The sequence below is a fragment of the Ananas comosus genome, linkage group 14 (genome assembly GCF_001540865.1).
Source record: "Ananas comosus cultivar F153 linkage group 14, ASM154086v1, whole genome shotgun sequence".
Taxonomy (NCBI): domain Eukaryota; kingdom Viridiplantae; phylum Streptophyta; class Magnoliopsida; order Poales; family Bromeliaceae; genus Ananas; species Ananas comosus.
In genome coordinates this window covers 5,340,558-5,363,285 of record NC_033634.1, presented here as the reverse complement: position 1 = coordinate 5,363,285, position 22,728 = coordinate 5,340,558, and the positions used below count along the sequence as shown (strand labels likewise).

At 41.0% G+C, this 22,728-nt stretch overlaps 1 non-coding gene across 1 annotated transcript; it reads left to right on the top strand.

Moving 5' to 3' along the window:
* On the top strand, nt 844–916 carry TRNAE-CUC. Its single transcript has one exon. It is a non-coding gene; the product is annotated as a tRNA-Glu (tRNA).

Sequence of the window (22,728 nt, the reverse complement as noted above, 5' to 3'; positions counted from 1 at the left end):
CAAAGTATTAATAGGTTGTGGATTATGTTTTTCTTTTTCATTTTCTTTGTTTTGTATTTCTCACATTAGGGAATAATTTCATGTTGTTTTGTTCAATTTTTGGTCGAGTTACAATCGGAGGATTGGTGACGCTCATCTGAAACACTAGTAAGGGTTTCAAAACTTCAATTATTGTCACATAAGTACTGCTGGAGTGGCTTTTGAAAGCACAAAATTAACTTGTGGTAAAAAGAAAGTTCTGGAGCTTTTGCTGTGGTAAGAAGCTGCAATGCGATGGTGGTGATTGGTGAATGCTCTAATTTGGAGGCATTGCTTCTGCTACAGTAAGAAGCTGTTAGAGAAATTCTCTTTATTCTGCAGCAGCATCATGTTTGTTTGAAAGGCTTGAACATAACTGATCTCGAAGGCCGAACTGAAAATTGAACTGGAAAAGTTGTTATTTATGTGTTGACATGTTGATATTCAAGAGATGCTATTCTCACGGAAGAAGAGCTTGGTATTACATAAAAGAATTGAGTATTAGGTGCTGCTGGAGGTATTCTAATATTATCCTACTTTTTATCTAGGGATGTCAAGAGGTCGGATTTAGGGCAGATTTTTAAAACTCCGAATCTCACTATCAAACCTGAAACCCGAATCTGAATTCGAATACGACGGATTTTACAAAAATGTACATATCCAAATCCGAATCCAACCAAAAATGCGGAATCTGAACCCGAAACAATTATTTATCTTTATAATATTTTAAAACATATTAAATCTAAATTTTTAAAGTATAAATTTAAATACAAGCAGTAAATTATCAGGTATAAATATATGACAATTATTATGAAATTCCAGCAATCCGTTGTAGTCTAGCTGGTCAGGATATTCGGCTCTCACCCGAAAGACCCGGGTTCGAGTCCCGGCAACGGAATTTTTATTTTTTGTTTTTTAGTTAAATTGTTTAATTAAAAAAAGAGGGCAATTTCATGACTTTAAAAATATCATAGGTAACCGTCAAAACTTTGAAATATCATTAATACTCTCAAAAACTTTTTAAATTCTCATGAATATCCTTGCCATCATCCTCTATTTGCTTCGGTTAATGTTAATGAGATAAAATGATATTTCTGTATCTAATTATTGGTGAATAAAAGTGTATGAAGAACTCTCATCTGTAGGTCTATTTTAAAATGGACCCCTTCAACGGTATTAAATTTGGCCTCTTAATCGAGGGTTCCTTAACACTGCAAGTGTGGGATAATTAATAGCAGATTCTTGAGTCTACTAAAAGCCATGAAACTATAAATCTGATTCCAAATTAAACTTAAACAAATCTAGTATGTACCATGAATGACCACTTATCGGAGATAGTCCTACGGCAGGCCAGGCCTTTTGTGGCGGCAGACAATCACTATGCTCTTCGGGTTGACCAGGCACATGCTTTCTTATCCAATTTCTATAGCAATTTTTCTTGAATCCAATGATTAAGAAATTAAAGTGTCCGTATTGACGAGAGAGGGGTGCTTCATCGGCCTTATTCTATCAAGATCGAAATTACAAATTCTAGGACAACGGTGAGCAAAGAGTCATATGGAAGCGAGCGAGAAGTAGGTGATGCGGTGGCGAACATGTGGCAAGTAATGATATATCCCAAGTCAACACAGATCCCGTCAAAAATGATGGTGAGGAAGAAAAAGGTCCATATTTTGGACGGTTGTGTGATGACCGTCCTAAAGAAGAATTATTTTTGTTAGAAGAAAATTGGCGAAGCAATGCAGAAAGGAAAGATGCAAGCTATCTTCCTTAGAGGTGGATTGCTCGCGAAGAAAACAGCTTTGAACTTCCACCTCGGTGAAGTCCGAAAAGTTCCAAACATTAGTTTGGTAATAACGAACACTGTTATTAATAATAATTAAGATGAACACTGAGAAGTTGGATGTAAAAGTTCTTCTATAAAATACCATATCGAGTTGTATAGCAGCAAAACCTACGTACTCGGGTTATATAGATGACTTGAATTGTCTAGTGGTTACATACTATAGTGGTAGCTAGAACAAGGTTCATATGATATTTTAGAGCGTGATACGACCTATTGGGTGGGAGCTTCGTCATAACAAACATATCATACTATACGAGTGAAGGCCCGCGCTTCGCAGCGGGATATTTATACAAATTTTAAAATATTTTGAACAAATTTTTTTAATTTTATAATTTCTAAATTTAATTTTAAATTCCCAAATTCAAAAGTTAAAGAGAAAGAAAAATTAAAAAATTATTTAAATATGGAAGGATAAAAAAATTTGAAACTTAAAACACAATTTATTATATGTATTATTAATTAATTAATTAATTATATATTATATAACATTATTAATAAATTTAATTAATTAAATGTTAACAGTTAAATTTAAAATTTAAATATAAAAATATAAAATTCGAAAATTAAAATTTTAAAATCTCTCTCTCTCCCTCCCTCTCTCTCTCTCTCTCCCCCTGTGTCTCTCTTTCTCTCTGTTGCTCTCTCTCCCTCTTTCTCTCTCTTTCTCTTTCTCCCAGCGCCTCTCTTCCTCTCTCTCTTCCCCTCTCTCCCTCAGTCCCTCTTTCCACTTCCCCTCACCCAGTGCTCGCGTCATGCCCGCGCCCCGCATGCCCGCGCCGCGCCCCGCCCCGCGCGCCCGCGTCGCCCGCTCCCCACACCCCCGAGCCACACCCTGCCCGCGCCTGCGCCGCTCCTCCCCACGGCGGCGTCGAGCCCGGCACTCTTGCGCTACCTGTCCGCGCCCGTGCCCGCCCGCCCTGTTTGCCGCCTCGTGCCGGCGTCCGCCCCCCGCGCCCGCAAGGAGGCCTTTGGCCCGCGCCCGCGTTAGCGGCGGAGCTCGCCACTGCGCCGGCGCTCGCGGTCAGGTAAAGGAGAGAGGGGAGGAGAGAGAGAGAGACCGGGGGGGAGAGGAAAAGAGGGGAGATGGGTGGCGGGGGGGAGTAGGGGAGGGAGAGAGAGGGAGAGAACCGGAGAGGGGGAGAGGGAGAAGAAAAGAGTGGAAGAGAGAGGGGGGCCCACGCATCCGCCGGGCGCGGGTCGCGTGCATGGCGCGGGGCGCGCGCACACGCCTGGCGCGGGTCCCGCGCACATGGGGGAGAGAGAGAGCCGGAGGGGGGGTGTGGGGATCCCTGCTCTCTCTCTCTCTCTCTCTCTCTCTCTCTCTCTCTCTCTCTCCATGTCCCTCTCTCTCTCGTGCGACCGGAACCCCCCAAACGCGGGGGGATGTCTGGTCTCTCTCTCTCTCTCTCCCTTCATCTGTTCTCTCTCTTTCTTTCTCTCTCTCGACCGGCCCCCCCAAACGCGGCGCAGGACCCCCTCTCTCTCTCTTCCTCTCCCTTTCTCTCTTCCTCTCTTCCTCGCGAGCGCGGAGAAGCGGCCACGTCGGCCACAGTAAAACTCTCGATTCAATTTATATATAGATGTGCTTATCAACCAGTTAGTAGTGACATAAGTTCTGCCCTCTATATCATTATGTAAGCACTAACCTTTTTATTCTCTTGACTTAGAATTATGTTATGAAATAGAGGTCCGATGTAATTAACTTAGCATGTATCTCAGGATCATGAGAAAATACGATCTCATAGAACATACCAAGTGTTTGAATTGAGATAGATTAACATGAGGGACTGAACAAGATGTTCTAATAACACACCACGTAAACCTTATGACTTATTGTTTGGGTGGTTATCTCGGTTGTGCCATTTGAGATGATCATGAGTATGAAAAATTATTATAGGGTCGAGCCCTATTATTACGGAAGAGGGATTTATGATGCTTGATCCGGTGTGTATTGAAACGTCTAGGGCATAGACGAATTTAGTTAGTAATGTGCTATGTTAGTTGAGTGGTAACTTAATATAGCACTCCTACATTGCATTTTTTCGTTAAGTCGCATGCTCCATTATCCGTATGAAGAGTAGAATGTATGTGTAAGGAAGTGAATTCTCGAAATGCGAGAGTTGAACTTCGTGTAAAATCGACCAAGGGTCGTGTTGGTACGCTTCGGAAAGGCCGAAGATGTCGAATATGCAAATGCGAAAAGTGCATTGAGGAGGGGTCACGAGAACAAGCTGGAGCAAAATCTACAAACTACAGTTTTTGTACTCTTGGGGACCGGTCCCTCGGCCAGGGACTGGACCCCGTACGCGTAGGAATGGCAAAAGGCCTTCTGCGCGAAATCCTGCTCTCGGGGACCGGTCCCTCGGGCGAGGACCGGTCCCCGTACACGTGTAGGGCAGAGCAGAGGGCTCTGCGCAGAACTGTGCTCTCGGGGACCAGTCCCTCTGCAAAGGACCGAACCCCGTGCGCGTAAAGGGGCTGGCAGAGGACTCTGCGCGTGAGGCTGCTCTTGGGGACCGGTCCCTCCATAGGGAGACAGGTCCCCGCACCCGAAATCTGCCCAGTCTGGGCAGTGCACAAGAGGCAAATTGGAGGGGGTTTTTGGCTATTGTAGCAAGAGAGGGGTTAAGTGGGCATTTCCCCCTCTCTCTTTCTCTCATTTCCCTCCAACACACACACTCACACTCTCCCTCTCTCTCTCTCTAGAAAAAAAAGAAGGAGAAGAAGAAGAAAGAGAAGAAGAGGAAGGAGAAGAAGACCAAGGAGAGGATCTCCATTGCCATCTTCTTCCTTAGCTTGGAGTAGAAGCTTGGTAGAGGTAAGCTTCTATATCCTCTCATGGTAGCTCTCTAGGGTTTGAAGCTTTGACTCGAAATGGTTTTGGAGGAATCCTAGCATGCTAAATAGGTGATTAGAGCTTGAATCACAAGATTGTAGCATGAGATTTCTCATGAGTAGAAACCTAGGGTTCTAAAGAGGGGTTTTGCTCATGATGGGTTTTGATCTCAATTGAGCATGTCTAAACCAAATTGCTAGGTACTTTGACGCGTTGGCGAAGTCGGTTCGACGATTCGTCGAGGCTACGCAAAGGAATTGAGAAAAAAGGTGTTTTTGGCTTCGTTTCCGCCTGGAAGGCCGAGGAAGCGACCAAAAATCACAAAACTGGAGTCTAGACCTCTTGACATCACCAGAAGGTGGGGGGTATCCATCCCGAAGCAACCGGATTTTCTTTTATGTCTGAGTATATACATTAATCATGTACATTCATGTTGCACTTATGCATTATAGGATGTTGTATAGCATATTTCTATTTCCTTGCATGTTCCATAGTAGTGTAGCATGGAGAGCTTGACACAAGAACCTAGGGACATGAGAATTAGACTTATGACATATGAACCTATAATGGCAAGATAAGTGATGACATGAACTTGAGAAGACGTTGATAATGGACATCGAACTAGTGTAGTAGAAGCACTACGAATGATTGAACGAGTGGCATCTAAACTAGTTGAACACTGACTACAATTGATTGAACGAGTGGCATCGAATCTAGTGTAGTGGTCTATGGTGACATGAATCTAGGGATAGTAGTGTTCCCGGTTATTGGATTATGCATTTGCATCGGTGCGGTAAAGGCACTATGACCTTTGTAGACAGGGTATCCTCTTGTGGGGATTGGATCATACTCACTAATCTGTTTACACTTGAGGTGGTCGCTCCACTCAAGTAGTGGTCTCTGGAGTACTTCACCATAGGGGTAGACGTAGTTGTCCCGCAGACGGTCTCGGTGTGCGAGTGTAGCTTCTCCTCACCTATGAGATTGAGAGTGAGTAGGGGCGAACCTTCGGGTTAGCCGAGTGATTAAAGAAAGAGCATGAATAGCATAGTAGAATTGCATTCATATCTTGAGTAGACATAGTATATGTTAGCAGATTACATGACTATGTGACACTTACCTTCATAACATGATACTAGCATAATAGTAGAGTTATTGCAAAATGGACATTGCATGCATTGATTGACATCGAAGGCATGGTAGATTATTGTTGCAGCTCATATCTATCTATCTATCTATCTATCTGCTTATGCCTGCTTAGACCTAGTGGGAAGATCGGCGGAGTCGGCGGTCGAACCCACTGGGAACTATATTTATATAGTTCTCACCCCACTTTGTTGCACGGCCGAGTACGAGTTCGCCGGGCGAGGATTGCGGCAAGGGCATAGTGCGCTAGAGTAGATAGTAGATAGTAACTTTCCTATTTTGCATTAGAGTACCCTCATGTGCTAGAGATATATGATGTATTTTGGGAGCTATTTGTGTATATTGGAGATGAACTTGTATTACATTTTTGGAGATGGAAATATAATTAAAGGAAATTATGATGAATGGTTGTAATAGCTAGATTATCTCTCTTTATTCACTTGTACCGTATACTTGTATCTTGCTCTTACTTGTTAGCACTTGTGGTGCTTCGTATATGATCATGTATGTATATTAAGCATTTTCCTGAGCGCTTGATTGTACTTGATTTGTTGTTGAACCTTGGGCGGACGAGGGAAGTGCTGTCCGTTTGGCGTCTGTTCGATGTGCCCGAGCCGGACCAAATTGGTAGCGGTCTCGGAGCGTAACAATATGAGAGAAAATTGGCCATTGTGGCCAAGTGGGAGATTGGTTTTCTTTTTTTTTGAGAGATAGGTAGCACGCTACCCGCTTTGTTTATTTCATTTAGAAATAAACTTAGCTAGAAATGTGAATCAACTAGGATTCGAACTTGGGTCTTGGGAGATTGTTGCTATGTGGTGTGTCCACATTGGCTAGTTCTAATTCAATCCGATCCACATAAGATGTGAATTAGGATTTACCCTAATAAAATAAGGATAAGGATAAATTTGTATATTTGTTATTAGTTAAGAAGTGTATTTCCTAATGAATATCTATTATATCATTATAAATATTCTAATTCTAATATTTATGTTAGAATCAGGATATTTTAAAGGTTCTAATAATCTATAAATACTATTTTCTCTCGAATTTTGTACATTCGAATAAAACAGGAATTTCTTCTTCCTTTCCCTCTACGTTCTCTTTGGGCTTTACTCTAAAGTTCTCGGTTTTTTGGAGCACGGATAAAGAAGAGGACTCTAATAGCCATCTTCGCATCCGATCCGCAATGCATAGGAGAAGGCGAGATACATAGAAGATCCAAAAGTTACGTCGAAGATTCAAAAGCTACGTGGAAGATCCAGATGCATCACGACAAGAACGATTCAAAAAGAATAGTAAAATAAGCAACCTGATTCGATTTCGATACCTGCATATGTTAGCTATCTAGTTTGTAAGTTTTCGCTGTCCTCTAATTCCAACACAACTCTTCTCTATCGCATTTGTTATCTTTCAAAATTTCACCAAATCACCTCAAATACTTTCTAATCCCTTTCCATAGCCTTCATACACTTTAAATCTAATATTTAGTCGTCATTATCATTAATACTCTAAAGTTCAAAAGATCTCACCGAAATTCTAACTTTTGGGTCTATTTTCTCAATTACACTTTTTTGTTAACTCTTATGAAATCATTTTTCTAAATGACTTCACCAATTACCCCTCACCAAGAGTTCGCTCGTATGGCTTGGGTTCTATATGTTACAGTAAAAATCTTAAGATTTGATTTAGAGCAGCACTTAAATTTATATTAAATTTAGTATGAATACGGCAGAGGCCTATTGTAGAAGGAGAGTTATTTTGGAGTTTAATAATAATGATTTCTATCGGGAGAGATTCTTTATTCTTCTATCTCATCGTTATGCTTCTTCATCTGTATCACGTAGCTTTTCGGCTGCGTCAATTCTAATGTCAAAGTTCTCGGGCTTTAAGCAATTTAGAATTTATAAGATTTTAATTCAAAGGTCTAGTCTGTTGTCGTCAACAAGTGTCCTCCTCTCGAGCAATAGGTCTAGGGTTTAAGTTACGAGCACTGCTACATGTACATTCCAAAATTGTCACGCCCCAGATTATTACGTTTTTCCGGGCGTCTTCAGACCCACCGTATACATAGAAATTTTCGATGTATACGAAGCGATAGTTGTACCTGTAATCTCATCATAGCTACAACCAGAAGTATAGAGCTGCTAAACAGAAACATGTGTATATAAAACATAAGATTCGTAGTACATACAAAGCTTCGAACCAACACAAACACCTCGCTCAAGCGAGTAAACCGAACATAGAGTATGTACATGAACAAAACCCACTATCTCTGACGGGTACTCCGCTAGCACAGCAACCAAGGATAGGAAGAATCTAGCTCGCGACTCCCTCCCCGCGGTCGGAATCAGCAACAGCAGCAGCCGCAGACGAAGACTCTGCAAAAAGGGGTCAACAACTGGGTATGAGCTAGAACTACTGCAAAACAGAGTAGTCATCAGTGGGTATCGCCACCGACCTCAACGGCCCACCCACTAAGTCTACAGAAATATGTGCAAGGATAGTAAAGAAAGTTGGAAATAACTCTACAGCTACATGCCCCTATACTATTGCTAACCAACACAATCTATTTGTAAATAAACAAATGTATCACACTAACCCAATCTCACAAGGGACTGCGATACGCCCGCCCCGCCTGTCTAAGTTACACCATACACCACCCCATGGGCGGCCGGTGGAGAGCAAGGTCCAAACCGGACTACTATGACGTCAACGCAAAGCAAGATAGTCAGACTCCTGAGCGACACTCGTGGGCGCGACCCAACCGAGTATGCAAGCGTGTCTCTGCTGAGCTCAATCAGACTCTTACAGGCTGTAGTCAATGCAGATGGGTCTAAACTGGTCTAACAACCAAAGCTCACGTGCCCTTGGCACAATCTGATGCAAGATACAGAAATCTGGGTCTACCGTCAACCGTGACGGCACCCGACAGTACGAAACAGCCTACACTCAACTGTAACATGAGCTTGTCTTCTCAGCACGAGCGTAATCTCAGCCTATACTAATTTGGGTATCCACCTCGCACTAACAGCGGTGATACAAAAGTACAGTAGCTCCTGAAACTAAATCTGGTAACTTTTTGAAAATATAACGGTGTAGGTTTAACGAGTTTTCTCCTAAGTCAATTCCAAGTTCAACATGTAAATAAATATTCCAACAATGAGGCTCCAAATTCAGATTGCACACAACTATACCAATCGATGAATTCGAGCTATTAACATGATACTACACATGAAAACCATACATGCTGACACTTTCTAGGACTTAGAAGGAAATCCGACGATTTCGGTAAACATCAACCCACCTCGAGCGCTCGTCCAACGTCGGCTAGAAGTCGATAGAAGGGAACCCACTTGTTTGCCCGATCTCCATGGCTCATCGCGACACCCACGCGCGCGAACGGTCCTCCGGGGAACGTCGAATGCGAATGAGCTCGAGCCCCCGACCTTCCAGACGCACGGCTACCACCAGCTAGAGAGAGAGAGGAAAAGAAACAGCATTCTCCTCTCTAAACACCCTGCGCATATCTATACAGGGTGGGTTAACATAGGAAAGAACGACACATCAAAAAACCAAACTACCCCTTACCAACTCATTTTCCAGCTGGAGTACCGGTACCCTACTTGAATACTGGTTACTCGGCTTCTCAACCTGCAGTCTCGCACACTAGGTATCGGTACTAGCCCGATACAGTACCGATACCCAAGCTCGATATCGGTACTTGACAACAGGTATCGGTACTCAACATCAGCCTCGTGCAAATCCCAGAGCATCCAGTTCTGCAAACTCACTGGGGTACCTGTACTTCTCCCCAGGTACCAGTACTCAATACTGAAATCCTGCACTTTGTAGATTTCAGTGTCAGAACTCCACTCTCGCGCTGCGCTGAGTACGTTTTGCGTCCGTTTCACGCCAAAATGATTTCGACTTGTCCCGACACTTACCAGACGTGTCGACAAGCCTCAGATGCTGACATCACTCAGACCGCTAAACACCAGGAGCACTACAAAAATAAAATCTATATCTTACACCTCCTTATTAAATTACACTTCAAGCATAAAGCCTGATAAAAATATAAAAATGAGAATTAAAAAAAAAAGAAGACTATTTTGCCAACTAAATAGTGTCGTATACCCTTTCTTGTATCAACTTGGTTAAGGATATATTAAATAAACAGAAAATTAATATATATCTGGGTAATAGCAGCGGGATTAGACTCCACTCAAGAATAGTTCAGAGTGTATTTTTTTTTTATTTTTGGTTTTATTTTTATCTTCAAAATTAACATTAATGCGTCCCAATTAAAAATTCATGCAGCTAGAAATGATTTAGAATACTTGAAACTTATTAGAATCAAAACTCGTTACGTGTTTTAATTATGCTTTAATGTTGTTGCATTTTTTTTTCTCTCTTGTTCATAGGCTTAGGTTGGCAATATGTTTTTCAAATATATGTACTTTTGTGCTTTAGAACTCCGGAAAACTAAAATAGGGCGTTACCTTGGCCAATCTGATGCCCATGAAACTGTGATAAAAATCTGTAGTCTAGTGAGATGAATATTTTTACCACAATTTCATAACATCCAAAGAACTAAGGGCGTGTTTGGTTCGAAGTCGAAGTCGAAGTCGGAGTCGGAATCGGAATCGGAATCGGAATCAAAATAAGCTGGAATCGAAATCGGAATGACTCATTACCTAATTCTGTTTTGTTTATCACCTGAATCGGAATCGGAATCGGAATCGGAATAAATCATTTTCATTGTCGGTGTTTGGTTCAGGTAGATATAAAAAAACGTAATCAAATTAATATACTAACATTATCTTTATAATATATTAATTTAAATTCAAATTAAAAATTAAATATTAAAAATTTACATCAAAATTTTGAAATAATGTCAAAATTTTAAATCTATTTTTTTTAAAAAAATTAAACTTTGAAGTTGAATGGATAATTCAAAATATGAAACTAAATTTTGATTTATTCAAACAAACTTAACATTACAATTTAAATTTTAATTTGAATCCATAAATTTAATTTAAGTTTGAAATAAAATTTAAATAAAACTTTATATAAATTAAAATTTAATTTAAATTCAAATTCAATAAATTAGATTCGAAATACTTGATTAAATTTTAATTTTTAATTTAAGTTCAAATTAAAATTTAAAAATATATATTTAATTTTTATATTTTAACTCATATTTTAATTAAAAAAGTTGAAAAAATAAATTTAATCCGAATAAATATTCATTCCGTCCGGATTCAACTTCCAATCCGGCCTCCTAGGCCGGATTGAAAAATTGGGTGATTGGGGGATTTCCATTCCACTCGGAAATTGGAATCGGACTGGGACTCCTGCGTACCAAACACCCACAAACGGATTCATCCATTCTGATTCCGATTCCAGAGAAAAAAAGAAGCGAACCAAACACGCCCTAAATTCTAACTTCCAAGGAACAGATTTTTATTTTTTAAAATGTTTCAAGTGTTGGATGTGGCTCATTTGATTTATTCAAGACGATCTATAAAGATAAGTCGGTCTATTAGAGTCGATCTATAAAAAAATACGATAGATTTAACTATTAGAATGTATCTAGACACGTTTTGATAAGCTGACGTGATTTAACATCCTTACATTAAGTTATCTATAAATATGTAACATACGGTAGTTTCGGTCTAATTCTAATCTTAATTTTCTGTGACGACTATATCACTGGAGATTAGAAAATTAGACTCGAAACATCTTTTTTCTTTGCAGATCGTGAATGAGAACGAATAACAAAAGAGAATCGTCATCTATAGTCCGGATATAAAAATTGAAATAACGACAGAACTACAATCTTAATTTTTTATAAAATTTAACATCAAGGTACGGAAGTCTGCTTCGGACAATGAGACAAGAGAGCAGTCTTACAGCGGAAGAAATTAAGGAAGAAAGTACACAACCTCGAGACCCTCAAAATTACGCCTGGTTTTAGAAGATATAGTCAAGGGACAAACTTAAAATTAGGATTTTTTTTGCAATTGGACTCGTGAAAAAAATTATTTTTAAAAGGGCTTTTTTTGCAAATAGTTTTCTGAAAAATTTTATTTACGCAAATAGTCCTGTATAAAAATTATTTGCAAAAATAGCCCTGGCCCTGCCATGCTAGCGCCACGTCAGCGCCACGCAAGCAGGGCCTGGGTCAGGCGTCTAAGTTGAACACGGTGATTGGTTCACCGTGTCTAAACACGGTGAACCAATCATCGTGTTCATTGCATTACTCACACATCGTCGGGGGTGGTAGTATTACATTAGACACGGTGATTCGTTCACCGTGTCTAAACACGGTGAACAGTTCACCGTGTTTAGACACGGTGAATCATTCACGTGTCCTTTACTTCTATATTTGGCCAAATACGGCCTAACTAGTTGTATCGGACACGGACTTAACCATTTTCGGGGCGTGTCCAATACATTTGTATTGGACATGGTGAACCATTCACCGTGTCCAATACAAATGGACACGGTGATCCATTCACTGTGTCCAATACAACTGCCTGCCCGAGCAAATATTTTGTCGCACAAAAATCAATACAAGATTCAATACAAGAATACAATACAGATACCTATCAATACACATCACAACACATCACAACATCACAAAAGTAATAAACATCACAACATCACAAAATCAATACACATTACAACATCACAACCAATAGAATATCAATAATATAATCAATACCAAATAATCAAAACAGAATATACAAAATAAATGCAAGTTATACAATAATATACAAATATAATATCATGTTCTCCTCCCTCGACTCCCTCGACCACGTCGCCTACCACGTCCGCGACCACGACCAACATCATGCTCATCAAAAGGCTCCAAGATCTCCAACTGGTCTAGATGCTCTATAGCAGCACCCTCAATAACCGGCTCAATCACAGCAGTAGCATGTGTCGGTAGTATGTCTGGCCGTGGAGGAGCTGAAGAGGAGGGCTGATCTGGCCGTGGAGGAGCTGAAGAGGAGGGCTGATCTGGCCGTGGAGGAGCTGAAGAGGAGGGCTGATCTGTACGGATAGACCTCGATCGCCGTCGACGCCTAAAATAAGCAATATCACCTGCTCGAGCTGGATCCGAGTGCTGGTGCCGGGTCTGTAACATCAGCATAAGGTGGCTCCTCAATAGGTGATGATGGCCTCGGTGGACTATATATGGGTGCATGGCCGGACGTCGATGCTCCACCATAGTCTGCTGGTCCTGGAGGTACATAGTGTGGAAGCGTAGGTAAAGTCTTCCATCTGATCTGCAACCTGTGATGGGGTAGTTAAGACTCCACCTCCTAAAATATCGGGCAGGACACGTCTGATTGTATAATATGATCTCTGCACGATATCGACCTGAAATAAAAGCACAATAAAAAAAGATTATACGAAATTTTCTTGTATATATAAAAATTAATATAAAAAGATATTATATATTACAATCATACCAATACTCTCTCGACGTGCGCACGTGGCTGATACGCGAGTGGTGGCCGCTGTACAGGTGTAGAGATCCACCTCCTGGTGATCGTCCAATACCACTGCATGTAAACAGCGGTAGCTCGTATCGGATCTGGATCTATCTCTAGGGCCATCTCTGCTATATCTATCAATCTATCATTCCAACGCTGAATGTATGACGCATGGTATGCCGCCCAATCCTCATCTGCTCCACCTCGTGAATTAATGCGATGTATGGCAAGTACTGCATCAGGTATATACTGTAATAGCCCAAACTGTCACAGCACACGATCGGGATGATGGAGCTCAATAATGTGGAAGCAAACTAAGGTAGTCCTCGATCGCCAAACGTAGAACCCGGCCAGACAAAAAGGTGGGAGCGTCTCTAAAACAGTGTCGTCATAAGGCCTCCATGTAATCTATTGTGAAAAATAAATATGATTAGTTATCAAAATTAAACTATATTGTGACTCATGTTTCGAATAAAAATTAAACTATATTGATGTGACGCCCCAACTTCCCAGGGGGTCACCCATCCTAGGACTACTCCCGTCCTAGCACGCTTAACTCTCTTAACCTCTTAGGCCTTGCCACCACCCAAAATGCTTAAGCCGAGTTAAGAGTTTAGCCCTATTATATCTCATATATAGGACTATCTCCCCTCCTTTAAGCCTTGACGTCCTCGTCAGGCTCAGACTCACAAGTACCAGGCGATGTGAGACTCATCTCGCTAGCCCGTCATCCAGACCCTGGCTTAACGGACTCCATACTCACTTCGGTGTAATGGCTTCTGATACCTATCTGTTGAACGCCCCAACTTCCAGGGGTCACCCCTCCTAGGAGCTACCGTCCTAGCATCGCTTAACTCTCTTAACCTCTTGGCTTGCACCACCAAAATGCTTAACCGAGTTAAGGTTTAGCCTATTATATTCTATATATAGGCTATCTGGGTCTCAACATTGTATTCCGACAGTTTGAGTAACTTTTATTTACCTGAACTCTAATCTGGCTGTGCCAGTGATCCGATAAAACTAAGTCAGTAGTCCTGACATTTGTCCCGAAAACCAGCCTGGTATGCCCCTGATTCATTTATATCAATATTAGTTGATAGAATAAAAGTATATACAAAATAAGATGAAAAATTACTTAGCGACCCCTAGAGGCATGTCCGACAAGCCAGGCTGTGGTCGCTACTCCCTCAGGACGCCATATGTCAAGGTGGTCCCATTACCATATCTATTAAAAAATATTCTAGTTAGACAATGGAAAGAATAACCATGACTTAAGTAGAAGTATTGTAGGGTCGTGTCGTCAAATTGTATAATGAACGTAATGTCCCAAACCAACAACACTCGAGCCTTTCCCTAAGGAAGATTCCTAGGAGACGCGATAAAGATGCTAGCGCGGCTGCACCCATGCCAACCCCACCAAAGGTCAAAAAATCCTCAGATTGGCAGCCATATTCAAATGCACCCTATTCCCGCTTGATTATGGAAACAAACTAAACACTATCTGAAATAGTATATGACTTTCACGCCTCGATTCGTTGTAGCTCTAACAATAGCGGGAGGTGCGTTAAGGGGATATCATGGAAAAACGCTGAACTGAATAATACAGTCTTTTGATCTCAGCCACCGCGGCCTAATATCCTGCGAATCCACCCAGAAGGTAACCAGAGCTGCTGCCCACTGATAGGATCCCCTCCAGTCAGCAGCCCCGCATCGACGGGAGATCCCTAAATAACTGCGAACGTCCATCATGTAATCTCATCTCTCCATGTCTGCAAATAGGAGAAACTTTGTGCTCTCTCAGGCCACTCTTCACTAATGCTCCAAAATGACATGATTCGAGCTGTAGCGACGCATCGTGAAACGTATAAAATACTGCTCGTCCGCAATAATCAAACACCGCAGGATGCTCGCACTGCCATCTGTTCAATTTTACGTCCATGACTCCCGTAAATTGACAGGAGAATCATCCGTGCATGATTGTCCAAAAGCCAGCTCAAAATAATACATAAGTATAAAGAAGATCTAATAAATTTGAAATGTTTTAAAAAATTCCGACCTTCTGATCAATGTAATACTATTGGTCGTGCTTGCTCAGTCAGCAAGCAGATGTACTTAATAGGGTCTCGGCTTCGTCATGATCGTCTCTGAATTGGCTTAAAAAAAAAAAAACTGAGTTAGAAACATGATAACATTAGTGGCGTAAGTATAATAGATTAAGAAGTTTAAGTGTCATATTCATATAGAAAAACTTATCGACGACGCTCTCGGTTCTTTTTGCTTATTTTCAGGACAAGTGCTTTTGATAATGTCCAGGCTATTTACGACATACTCACTTGCCTCTATTCCACTGCTTCATCCATAAATTATGGATACGTTACGACTGGGTCATCAGCTTTTTTCTTACTCTCCCGTGGTGGCACTATAGAGAATATATAACACGATTAATAACGACGATCGGTACGTGAGTTGAACTGCGGTTCATACGAAGTCTTACATATGATGCGAACCAGGTATAACCTCGAGAGCAACTAAGGCCATAAATACTATGTTCGATCGGTGTGATGAACTACAATGACAAAATGTGTTGACACAGTGATTCTGTGAGTTGCAAACACAATACATGGACATGCTAGAATGCTTCATTGATAATCACTTGGTATTGAACATCACCGCCAGTAAGTATCGTCGAACATGGGTGAAATGCAAACGTCGAACTGTATATGCTCTAGGACTTCTCATCCGGGCTATTGATATTGTTATTCAACATTCGATACAAATTGCGAGACAATTGTCACGCCTCCCCTGATGTTTTAGAAAGAATTCTACCACTTGATGAAATGTTGCCAATCACATAAAGTGATATTTGGAAAGGCGCGAACTCCCCTCAACACCCATTTAAACATTCAATGGTTAGTATGTCATAATACCGATATCGTCGACCACATCAAAAGCTTTAGCCCGGTATGATCAATCTTATGAACGATTTGTGATCCCAACGCTCAACTTCTCATCCACAGCTTGCAATTCTTCTTTTTAATGCGTAATATTGGCGTTCTTCTGAGCACTCCCAATGATAAGAAATTTAAGTAAGTGTTTTCTGGCTTTGAAAATTGATATTCACATTGGCCTCATATGTCGTAAACACCATCAATGCGCGCATGACCTTTAATGGTGGAAATAAAGTGCAACGGTTCGCTAGGCCTTTAAAACGATCTAAATTAGTGTAATAACTGGATCTGTTAATACTTCTTAGGCAACTAAGAAAAACTCCTAACTCGAGACATTTTTCTTCTCACCAATTGGCGAAACTAGCGGAAATTGAAACACCATTGGCCAATCACACTGTGGCGCAATTAATAGCGTGGCCTCCGTATTTTCCATACAGATGTAGCATTGATTACTAAGTAATTGGCCGGCAATACTCTCCAATCATAAATCGACTGTCCCAAAGTGCCAGAAAGCATGTGAAAACATTCTCAGTATTGCTTGCCACACTAATATAAATTCATCTTTGTAATAGTTGTCCTGGATTGTTTGCATTCCAACGTAGAGAAGTATCGAGGAAGGTCCGCAGTATCGATTCCCCAACTAGCGTATATAATTTGTAGTGCTTTATTTCTGTGCCGCGCAAGCCTTGCTATATGATATGCTAATGTGTAACTCGCTCTGAAGCGCGGGCTTGAATTTCCATAGGACCATTGTAAGCCTTCGCCTTCAGTTAAGTAGTATAATTGACATATAAAAGATGATGTACACGTTTCCGATGATTGTATTTAAATTGAACCAAACAAGTGTGTGGACCTTTATAAGTTTTCTAAAAATGAACTATCTTTCTGTCCGAGAGCATGTAATACTCGATGGTAAGATCGACACACATAGTCGCAAAGTTAATATAGTTTATTTGACATAAACAACTTTAAGTTGGCACATATGTGCAATGCCAAATGTCCAAGCCCTTTATCAGCGATGATTTATCAAAAAAGTCGATTAGCTCATGATTCATCACTTGAGGACTCCTGATTAATATTTTGGTTCCGTAGATGCTTATAAAGCTTGATTAATTAACTTCTTACACAGGCCAAAACCGTTGTCGATTGATCTTCAAATTCCACGAATTCGCACCGGATCTGGTACAATCTTCGTTGTTAACAGATTTGAGTGTTTCCAATCCAATAAGACCTTCATACTCGAATAGCGTATCGAGGGCATTTAAGCACCTGTCATGGATCAGGATCAAGAACACCAACAAAGGATTCCTCATCGCATCCACTAGACTTCAGCATCATTCGCCCTTGATCTCTTCGTACAGTTTCACTAATATATCCACTCTACAGCTTCTACTACGATCCAATAGATCAGTTTGTAGTCAATCTACCCCGATTTGGTCCATTCATGATGAGTGAATATGGACCTTCATTTTGATAAGGAGGGATAGTATTTCTTCTTGGCCAAGCCGATCCTTGATGAACACACTGAATGGTCGCTGGAACTTCATCTACATAAGGATGGTTAGTACTTCTTACTTCCAACCGATATTCATTAACACTTAGATTATCACTGGAACCTTCCATCCACATAGAGGAGTTGCTTAGTATTTTCTTACTTCCGCAAGCCCGCCATAGATGAAACCTCATTGAGACATTATTTTGATAAGGAGGATAGTGGGTTCTGACTTTCCAATTCTACCATTCATGAATATATATGATGGTCTGGACTTTTGATAAGGACGGGACAGTAGACCTGTAGAAGATATAATAAGATTTAACTATTCACTTAATTTTTTATGTAACATAAATCATAGAATCACCTACACACTCATTTTGATTCAACAACGAACGATCATCACTCTACGAGACGCAATGCTGCATAACTGGCTTGAGATGGACTCAAATCTTGAACATTACAGCAAGTTAATTAAATTTCGCTGCGACATCTAAACTAATGAGAAATCACGAAAAAGATTTATAAAGATTCATTAGCTTTGATACCTTGATGTTACGACCTCTGTCGAATTGGACGTATTCTTTGATCATTGCGGGTAGGACGCATTTTAGTTGATAAAAATCGGTTATTATGGAGACGTCGTGGTGCCGCGACCGCATCTTCTGCGTCACGTATAATTTTGAATACAATCAGGAACGAAAAATATCCGACCTTAGAGTGCACGCTAGATTAGTAGGATCTGTATTTTGATACGTTAAAAATTCCCATTCACTCCCATTGACATTTTACCGTGGGCGTAGACGGTCTCACTTCAATCATAATTAGTACATTGTATATTTCATCTCTAAATCCAGAAAATGAGATATTGAGTCGGACGCAACCAATTCTTACGGCACCAATATTCGTGGTAATTATTGTTCTCCGACAAAATTCCGTCCATGTATATACGAAGAAATGGAGCCAGATTAAGTTCTAAAGTAGTATAATTACATGTAGAAAAATTATTAACTCAAGACATTATCACATTTCTAACATATAAAAGAAGCGACTGTAAAAGATGGAATTAACTATTGTCAAGCACCGGTCGCGTCGTGACTCACTTTGCCAATTAAGACGCAGAATGATCTGTGACAAGAAATCGAGACAATCATGAACATGGGAGGGGGTTGCAGTGAAAGACTTCTCAGCTGTGAGAAGCCATATGATATGCTTTGGGGGGAGGGGGGGTGTTCTCACAGTGGCTTCTCACTGTGAAAGCCACTTGTGAGAGTGATTGGGGCAGGGGGGGAGGGGTGTTCATCAACAATGAGAAGCTCAAGTGGTCTTCTCACCGTGAGAGCTCACAGGGCATCCATGTGAGAATGCGTGGGGGGGACAAGTGCAGGGCGGGGGGGCAGAGAACCTTCTCACATGTTTGGGGGTAGAGGAGTGGGAGGGAGGGGAGGGGAGGGGGGTCTCACATGAACCTTCTCAAGAAGTGTGTGGGGGGGCGGGGGGTGGTGGGGGGGGGGGGCCCCCCTGGGGGGGGGGGGGGGGGGGGGGTCGGGGCGGCCGGGGGGTGGTGTAGGGGGGGCGCGGGCGGTGGTGGGGAGCGGGGGGGGAGGGGGCAGGGAGCAGGCGACGGCAGGAGCCGAAGGAAAAAGAGGTGGGAAGGAGGGGGTCGGGCGGGCGCGGGGGGGGGGCGGGGGTGGGGCGGGGGGGGGGCGGGGGGAGGGGGGCAGGGTGGGGGACGGGGGGGAGGGTGGGGCTTACTCACGTGTGAGAAGTCCCCCCCTCACAGAGGGGGTGGGAAGCGGCGGCATCGCGCGTGGCTGGCCGAGGTGGCACGAGGCGAGAACGAGAGAGAGAGGATACAGATCGAGAAGAAGAGAGAGAGAGAGAGAGAGAGTCACGAGAGAGAGAAAGAGAGAGATAATGCTTCTAGGCTAGAGAGAACGAAAGAAAGGAGGTACCTCGGTGCAAAAGCGTGCGACGGCGGCATCCTGCGCGGTCGGCCGAGAGAGGTGAGGAAGAGAGAGCAAGAGGAAGAAAAGAGACGAGCGAGAGGAGAGAGAGAGAGATGAGAGAGAGAGAGAAGAGAGAGAGAGAAGAATGATGAGAGAGGAGAGATCGAGACATGACACAGCAGTAGTTCGGGGGAGGGGGGTTTGTGTTAAAGAGAAACACGGTGAATGGTTCACGTGTCTAACGCGTGAAACCAATCACCGGGTGTTCAGACACGGTGACCAATCACCGTGGTTATAACATGCCTTACCCCACACCCGCCCACAGTGTTATATGCATTACCCCACACCCGCGTGAGGGTGTGTAATACATTAGACACGGTGAATGGTTCACCGCGTCTAAATGCGGTGAACAGCTCACCGTGTTTAGACACGGTGAACGAATCACCGTGTCTAATGTAATACTAACACCCCCGGCGGGGTGTGAGTAATACAATGAACACGGTGATTGGTTCACCAACCAATCACCGTGTTCAACTTAGACACCTGCCCCAGGCCCTGCCCGCGTGGCGCTGACGCGGCGCTGGCGTGGTAGAGTCAGGGCCATTTTTGCAAATAAATTTTACACGGGGCTATTTGCGCAAATAAAATTTTTCAGGGGGCTATTTGCAAAAAAAGCCCTTTTTAAAAATAATTTCAGCAAATTTATATTTACAAAAATAGCTTTGTCCCTGCCATGCAAGCGCCACATCAACGCCACGTGGGCGGGGCTGGGGGCGGTAGTTAAGTTAAACACGGTGAACAAGCGCCACGTCAGCGCCACGCGGGCGGGCTGGGCGTGTTTAGAGCTAGTACGCATTTTTCGTAATATAAATATTGAAAAGAGAAATAGGGAGTAGGAATGTCAATGGGTATGGATATCCGAAATATTATTCGAACCCAAACCCGAATAAATTATATATATACATAATTTATTTTTATTTATTTATACAATATATAAAATATTTAATAATTTTTATTTCTTAGATCTTTATCCAATGGTATAAATTTTTAAAACCCGCTGGGTTCAAGTTCGGGTTTCGAGTTTTTGGTCGGATATAGATATGGGTATGAATTTTTAAAATCCGTCCGCTTTCAATTTTAATTTGATTTTTGGGTTCGGATTTAAATTTTTGAAAAAGAGAAAAAAAATAAATACAAATATGAAATACGATGAACCATTCACCGTGATTAAACACGGTGAACCACGTGATGGTTCACCGTGTTCAACTTAACACACTGGCCCCGGCCCTGCCCACGTGGCGTTGACGTGGTGCCTGCGTAGCAGGCCCAGGGCCATTTTTGCAAATTAAATTTTAGTAGGGCTATTTTTAAAATAAAAATTTATTAGAGGGCTAAATACAAAAAAACCCTAACAAAATAGATAAGTCCTCAAAATACTGAGATGGTCTTTTATACAGCAGTGGCACTATATATAATTTTGTTTAAGTCAATTAGATATCTTATTTTGAGCAAAAGCACAACAATTTTCTTTTAAAGAAAAAAATCATGATGCGATGGTAAATTTTATGAGCAAACTTGATTATTTAGAGCTATAGATAATGTGATAACACTCATATTTTAGATTTTTTTTTTCTAAACATTGACAACAAAATTGATTATTGTTCCTTTTAGAAAAGAAGAAGTGTTTGTGTACAGGTAAGTACCTAGTACCTAATTTTAAGGGGGTTTTGTACATTTAGCCCTCTGATAAATATTTATTTTAAAAATAGTCCTATCAAAAGTTAATTTGCAAAAATGGTTCTGGGCCTGCCACGTAGGCGCCAGATCAACGCCACACCGGCAGGGCTGTGACCAGTGTGTTAAGTTGAACACGGTAAACCATTCACCGTGTTTGAACACGGTGAATGGTTTACCGTGTTTCATATTTGTATTCATTTTTTTTCCCTTTTTTAAAAATCTAAATCTGAACCCGAAAATCAAATTAAAACCCAAACCCAACGGATTTTAAAAATTCATACCCATATCCATATCCGACCAAAAACTCGAAACCCGAACCTGAGCCCAGCGGGTTTTAAAAATCTATACCGTTGAATAAAGATCTAAGAAATAAAAATTATTAAATATTTTATATATTGTATAAATAAATAAAAATAAATTATGTATATATATAATTTATTCGGATTTGGGTTCGAATAATATTTCGGATATCCATACCCATTGACATTTCTACTCCCTATTTCTCTTTTTAATATTTATATTGCAAAAAATACGTACTAACTCTAAACACGGTGACACGGTGAATGGTTCACCGTGTTTAACTTAACTACCGCCCCCAGCTCTACCCGCGTGGCGCTGACGTGACGCTTGCGTGGCAGGGGCAGAGCCATTTTTGTAAATATAAATTTGCTGGGGTTAGTTTTAAAAATAATTTTTTTCAGGGGTCCAATTGCAAAAAAAACCCATTTTGTTATGACTTTTTGATATTGAGTAACCAACCATCTCAGGCACAAGTGGCAAAGAACTTGATGGTTGGTATCCGAGGTTTCAAGTTCGAATCTTAGTTGATTCACATTTCCAGCTAAGTTTAATGAAATAAACAAAGCGGATAGCATGTTACCTATCTCTCAAAAAAAAAACCTGATTGAGTAGAATGAAAGGTAAATAAAAAATATTTTTTCAAATTTCAGTTCGTGGACAGACTCATTTCAAAATTCATCTTTTCACGTACACAAAATAAATAACATAAGAAAACAAACTTTTAGTTCCTCTTTTTTCTCCAACAATTAATATTTTATTTTTTATTAAATATTTTTATCATTCAATATCTTCTTTTTTAAGATAAATCTTTATATATTATCGCTATTCTATCTACTAATATTTTATTGTTATAATAACTTTTAAATTTTGATGATTTTAGTTTAAAATATATACTTAAATTTTAAATTTATCAAAATTAGAAAATATAAAAAAAAATTCAATGTATAT